The 7,137-nt window shown below is 35.9% G+C and overlaps 1 pseudogene; it reads right to left on the bottom strand.

Moving 5' to 3' along the window:
* Positions 1-3,912: 3,912 nt before the first annotated feature.
* Positions 3,913-4,029, bottom strand: LOC148950303 (U5 spliceosomal RNA; annotated as a pseudogene).
* Between the last annotated feature and the right edge of the window lie 3,108 nt (positions 4,030-7,137).

Here is a 7,137-nt window from a genome sequence, read left to right as displayed (position 1 = left end):
CGAAATTTGTTGACTATAAGCAATGATTTGGGACAATCCAAATAAAAAAGGATTACATACTTAGTTACATCACTTGCTAAATAATGCTATTTATTTAATAAAAATTTCTGTCATTTATGTAATAACAATTTCCGACAGTTTTTATTTCACATATTCTTTTTCATTGGTTAAGAAAAGATAATTTTAGGTCTTTTCCGTTTCTCTATATAAGGATTCAAACTTAGGCTTTCTATTTATATGTTTGACAAAATTTTGCAACAATTTTTTAACAAAAGTTGTACTATAATGCTTTCAATTGATGGGTAGGGGGAGATATAGCTAAATGTAAATAAGTTGAAAATCTGCATAATCTTTTGGGTTCTATAGGGTTGAAGGGAGTCCAACCCCTGTTATGTTACAACCTTGAGTATAGACAAATTTAGCACAACTATTACCCCCCCACATACCCTGAAAGTTTCAACTTAACTTCCTTAACTTTTCCGTAAACATCACATATACACCCTTTTGACAACATTGGATGCAGATAGTGTATTTTGATTTAGTTCAATTTCCAACGTCAAAGCCATTTACGTTGATATATCCTACTTGGACAATAATGCAAGTTATGTTGTTATATTATTAAATTTGCTCTAAACATAGACACACAAACTGGATTCAAAATGAGCCGAGCAAATATTACAAGAAAAATGTCCTCTCTTCCCCAACGACACCACTGGTGACGATCACTGGTGTCACTTCGCGAAAACTCTAGAGGCTAGGTCATCTCCAGTGGCCCCCCCCCCAACATTTTTGTCTGATACGTTAAAACGTAACGCAATACATTTAAACAAATTTTCGATTCGTTTTTTAACCATTTTATACCCCCCTCCCCCTCCTCCAAAGCGAAATTCTGGACACGGCCCTGGGGATGGGAAGAGTATTCTTCAAAATCAAGGGAGGGAAAGTTCGTTGTTTTTCCAATTTTTTAAACAAAAATACGAAAAAAAACCAAGCCCCTTTTCAAAAATATTGCCACAAAGACTTTCTTGAATCTGAAAGGGGGAATGAGAACAGACTATTGTAGGAAAATACCCCTCCATCCCCCCCCCCCCCATTGAAGCTACTGGTATTCACGCATGCTACTTGGTAATAATACAACTTACATTGTGACATTATCAAATTTGCTCCAAAGATGGACACAAAAGCTGAATTTTTAATCACCCAAGCAAAATACACAGAAACAATATCAGAGAGACTTCATCGGTTAAATGATTACCTATTTTATTTTAAGTAACATTAATAATCTTTATTTCTAACTTACTTGATTAATTATATAATTCCAACTTGTTACTAACAATATAGTCAGAACACTTCGTTGCAGAATAAAAGGTACTCAAGAATAATTTAGGTTTCATGGTACAATTTGAGCTTTAACTTTTAATAAAACCCTATGCTTTGAATCATAGGAACGTGAAAAGCAAAGAAAAAAAAGTCCTATAACGTGGACTCAAACTAGAAAAAACTAATAGAAGCAAATAAGCACAAGAAAGGTTGCATTTCAAGATGGTTGGTATTATCTTTTGATTTTTCAAGTGAAGAAGATCAATGTCTTATGGAGTAATATTCAGTATGAACTTGGGCTAGTTTTGTTCTGAATTCTTGAGCAATGCTTTGCCCTTTACTTTTTAGCCTAAATAAATTACGGGGTACTGATGCATTATGCAGGCATTGCTATATACTTTATCAAAGAAATCCGTCAAACTGTCATTTCATTAGCAGACATTTACTATATAAATTGATGGCAAAGCGTGGTTTCTAAGTATTTCAACGATTGTTCTTTGGGGTTTTGGAGGGAGAAAGGTACCTTGGTTAGGTTACGTTTTTAGTATGCTTTACCCCCCCCCCCCCCAGCCTCCCTAATGTGCAAATATATAGCCAAAAATTGTTTCTAAACTACTATATATTCATCCTATTTTATTTTATTTCTTTAGCATTAACAGAAAACTACTTCTTTGTAGTTACCGAATACTATAGATATACCACAGACGCGGCTAGGTTTAAAGGATAACAAATCCAGGAATAGTTACTTTCTAGGACAAAACAAAAGAAAATTAAATGTAGCTTGAACTTGGATTGCTTATACACCATCTCAGTGCTTAAGAAATATACACCAGGATTGTTTCCTTCCTATCTCGTACAGGCCCATGGATCCCTCAAAAAGTCTACTCCCTATGGAGAAAAATAAATTTCTACAAAATTTAGGACAGCTCTGCATCAAGGCCTACTATAGAAACAAGGGCCAGCCCTGACCACACCAATTCTTTGTATCGAAATATCTCCCGGCATGCACTTTTATCTTCAACTACACTAATTAATTATTCATGACAGATTCTAATATATGGGCCGAGGAATCAACAGTTAAGCTGTCAGAATGCCATACTTCAGACTCCCCGAATGTATCACCGATGATACAACTGTGAGATGGTAAATGACAGGGTTTTTGTTCTATTTACATTTAGGCGCCAGGCACCTCCTTCCTCCCAGATCGTTTTCTCTCGATTCTAATTCTCACGTCCCGTGGAGATTTCTTCCCATGGAGCGTTTTGATTATCTTCTCCCTTCACACAGAGCCTTGTCTTTGAATCGCGTTCTCCCGCCAGACAGAGTATTGTGTCTAGAAACAATATAAGGAACCAAAGAGACTAGAATCTTTGATAGTATTAGGCTAAAAACCCATGGAATCCCCAAATGAAAGGATTTGCTCCTATAAGATCTAAAAACTCCTTATTCTAAAGGAACCTCCTAAACTGCAATGGAAAGAGGATAATTTCTTAAGCCACATCGGCCTGACATAACATAAAGAAAGAAAAATGAGCACAAATGGGGCTTTTAAAGGCCAAATGAAAATACTGAAAAAACACAACAAAGCGAATATTTCGAGGGGACAAACGCCTCTCTTCATCAGCGCGATACGAAAAAAATATAATGAATGCGAGCGCCGAAGAACAAACCAACAAATAAAAAGCGGAAAGTGAATGTGAATGTGAAAGAAAAACAAAGAAAAACAACAAAAATTAAAAGATGAACAAAAATCAATAAAAGCCAAAAACTGTAAGTATTGAAACCAAATACCTCACAACACGAAAAGTGAGACAGTCATCAATATCTATGATTTGCAGATATATAGAAAGTTGAACGCCAGCAACTTATGAAATAGAATAAGTCACTTTCCAAATAGGCTTATAGTGTTTTAGTTTTTGGTTTGTTCTTCGTCTACTGGCAGTGATTATATTTTTTCCCTTCACCTTGTTGCGTTTTTTCAGTATTTTCATTTGACATTTAAAACCACCATGTTTGTTCGTTTTTCTTTCTGTATGGAATGGAAATACTGTTCCTCGACGAAAGAGGAATGAGGGCCCTAAGAGAATGGGGACACAAGAGAGCCTAGGATTTGGCTCATTATTGCACAGAGTCAACAGTTTCGTCGACTATTCCTTAGCCGCTTAAAAATAGCTTTACAGTATATATCTGCAACAGATAACAACAAATGGTTGGCCGGTAACTTATCAACAAACCTTCTACATTAATCTAGGCGAATAGCAGATCGCCTACTTCATATAACGTGACACGAATGGCTGATTTAGAAGCAAAATGATGTGGCTCTCAATCTACCACGTCCTGTCCCTTTTTGCTCTCTGCGCAAAATTCACTATTTCTTTTTCAGTTCTGAAAAGATTGAATTTTTGTTTATATGTGACTTCAATTATTTTCCATTCTCTAGTGTTAATTGACTGACCACTGGTCAAGACCGTTTCCTCAGATAGTAATCCTACTGACCTCTCATGTCATTTACGTCTCGTCAAACGCTAAGGTTAAGTAATCGGGCTTGTCAGATAAGTAATATGGGAACAATAGAACACACTGCAAGAGCATAGGCTAGTCTGCCTTTCGGGATTCAAAAATTTGTTAAGACTCATCAAGTGCCCCTACCCACCGTAATCTTTAGTAAAAGGCGTAAGATTAACTCGACAGTAGGAGAGTCTAGCGTTCTAAAAATTGCTAAAGTTGATTTGAGAATATAACATTAAATCGTAGTAAATCCTTATCGGTTTTCTAGCAAAGTTCGAAAGCTATAAGGAATTCAATGTTCAATCAAGTAAATACAGGCAAAAAAATCACATGATGAGAAAACATATTCAATGAGCAGCAACTCATGGGCAACTTTAATGACTTGGTACAGAAACTAAATCCGAAGATAATAATATAAACACTCAGTAATTGGGTTCATAAATAAGTGTAATGTAACTGAGGGGTGGATCAATGGCTGTAGTCAAAGGCCCCCCTATTTAAATATTCCAAGAACCTTGGTGGTAGTTAAGGAATTTGTAATTTGATATGTTGCCAACGCAATTGACTTGATGAAATGTGTGGGGACCAAGGGCATTTCACTTTTTAAGACTAGCCAATGTGACTGTATCTAAATTTCAGCAATTTCATTCGTTTCCTAGTTCTATTCAAAAATCAGTATTTAATAATAACAGAATATTTTCAAAAACAAAATGCATCAGGAGTATATCATTCTATGATTTAAGCTTACAATTGATAAGTATTTTGCATATAAAAGAGGTCCAAACGACTAACTTAACAGAGTGTGGACAGGGGTCCGCGCGAACGCTATCCCTCACTACAAAAAATTACGCTGTAGAATAACCCCCATTTGGGGTAATGACGGGGGTCAGCCAATCCGAATTGCAATGGAAAGTCCTCACCCTGGGAGCATAAGTCATTGGATTGGAAATTGAAATGTGTAGTGCCCTTTTAAATAGTTGAAAGTGATTGGAGGGCAACACCCCCCCCCCATCATTTTCCCAAACACTTACATTAAGTCTACTACAGGTATGTCAGCGCTATTTATAGCCTTGAATTTACAGATAAACAGATTCAGCGTGCTTAGCCAGAGTTGTTAGATATCAATAAAAGTCCAAAATTGTTAACTAGTGTAAAGCAATTTGGAAATAATATAGAAAAAGAAGAGCTTTGGGTCCAGGATACATATATCTGAAATTAATCCTTGCCTTGAATATTATTTTCTCCACTCCGGATCAAAATTACTCTGAGGAACTCTCAAAATATAATAAACAAAATACTTCAGTGATGAGCATATATACTATCAAAGGATTCCCGATAAAGTTACAAAATATCCTAGTATGTGCTCTGAGTGTATCACATCGTGATTGCAGCAATATTTGTGACCTACATTACAGTGCTTATGAAATGGCCGCTTCCTAACTGATGTAAATATCCTAGTATTGGACCAATATGTTTGACCCACCGATTCGGCTTCTTTACTCCCAGGATATATAAATTTTACTTCGGCACTGATGTTTTCAATAATTTAGAATTTGTTATTAAAATAATTGTAATATTCAATAAAGTAATGCTGTTATGAAATTAAAAACTTAATGAAATTTTAAGAGAAAAACAAGTTTTTTAACTAAAAGTAAGGACCCATATTAAAACTTTAAATAAATAAAAATTCTCCATATATGAGGGGGGCTTCCCCCTTCTAATGCACTCTTTACGCTAAATTTTGACTTTTATTAATTCTTTAAGAAAGACTTCACAAACAATAGGGCCACCTAATGAGAATAAAAGCTTTGTCAAAGCTATAGGGACTTTAGTTTAAAGATCAAGGGATTTAGAAGGGTGCAGTCCCACTCATATATGGATTATTTTTCTGTCTTTTTCAATGTTTTTCTGTACTCTCAGTTGAAAAACTTATTTTTCTAAATTTTAATTTCTGATTGTTAATCAGATTATGCCGTAAAATCCGGCTCCCTCAAGGTGGTTTTATCCCCTGTCCTCACTGTGCACCCACCGACAAATTTTCGTAACTAATGATTGGAAGTTTAAAAAAAGGTTTACTGTTTCAGGAGTCGCTCTTAGAGAATTGGGACAGAGTCAAAACTTACGATTAATTAAAAGTATACGTATACTAAAGTATACGTATGCTACATACTAAACTATACTATAGTATATACGTATACTATATACTAGAGTATACGTAATAATTTCTGTCCATTTTAAGTTTTGATATTGCTCCTTACTTTCAGTTAAAAAAACCTTTTTTTTTTAAATTCAATTTCTAATCGTTATCAAATAATACCAGGAAATCTGGCTCTCCTCCATGAAACATTCCTTCCTCCGCAGAGGAAGTAGGAAAAACATTCTACCTTGGGAAGCTCTTTTCACGTAGAAATACCCCCCTACAGGGAAATTCCCACAAGACAATTCCATTCTAGCTGAAAATTCCACCCAGAAACTTTCTTGCGGACAATCTCAGATGAAAAATGTTTCTTGCGCACTTCCATTTGAAAAAGTCTTTAATTCCTGATTGTTTTTAAATCATGCCGACAATCTTCTCCGTGAAAAGTTTCAAACAGTTCGTGGTAACGAACTGTAAGTAAGGAGCGATCCGGCTCAATGCTAACCGAAACTCTAAAAAACGAAATTTTGATACCAATAGATACATCAAAAGAACCAGATTTTAATTCTGATTTCAAATATATAAGTTTCATCAAGTTTAGTCTTACCATCAAAAGTAACGCGCCTGAGAAAATTTGGCTGATTTTCGAAAAAGGGGAAAAGACACCCTAAAAAATATAGAACCTTAATGAAAATCACACCATCATATTCAACGTATCAGAGAACCCTATTGTAGAGGTTTCAAGCTCCTATCTACAAAAATGTGGAATTTTCCAATTTTTGCCAGAAGAAAGATCACGGATGCGTGTTTATTTGTTTTTTTTTCCCCCAGGGGTAATTGTATTGACCCAGGGGTCCTAGAATATCGTAGGAGGGCTCATGGGAATGAAAATTAAAAGTTCTAGTGCCCTTTTTAGGTGACCAAAAAAATGGAGGGCAACTAGGCCAGGCACGTACGCAGGAATTTGTTTCGGGGGGGGGCCAAATCCTTCAAACCCATTATTCTGTGAGAAAAATCAGAAAATTATGGGAAAATGAAAAAAATCAGGAGATTTCGGGGGGCGGGCCGGGCCCGGAGGCCCCCCCTGCGTACGTCCCTGAACTAGGCCCTCTCCCACGCTCATTTTTTCTCAAAGTCACCCAATTAAAATTTTGAGATAGCCATTTTGTTCT

The sequence above is a fragment of the Artemia sp. Qi Xiang Cuo genome, chromosome 7 (genome assembly GCF_049724085.1).
Source record: "Artemia sp. Qi Xiang Cuo chromosome 7, ASM4972408v1, whole genome shotgun sequence".
Taxonomy (NCBI): Eukaryota; Metazoa; Arthropoda; class Branchiopoda; order Anostraca; family Artemiidae; genus Artemia; species Artemia sp. Qi Xiang Cuo.
This window is presented reverse-complemented; position numbering and strand designations above follow the sequence as displayed.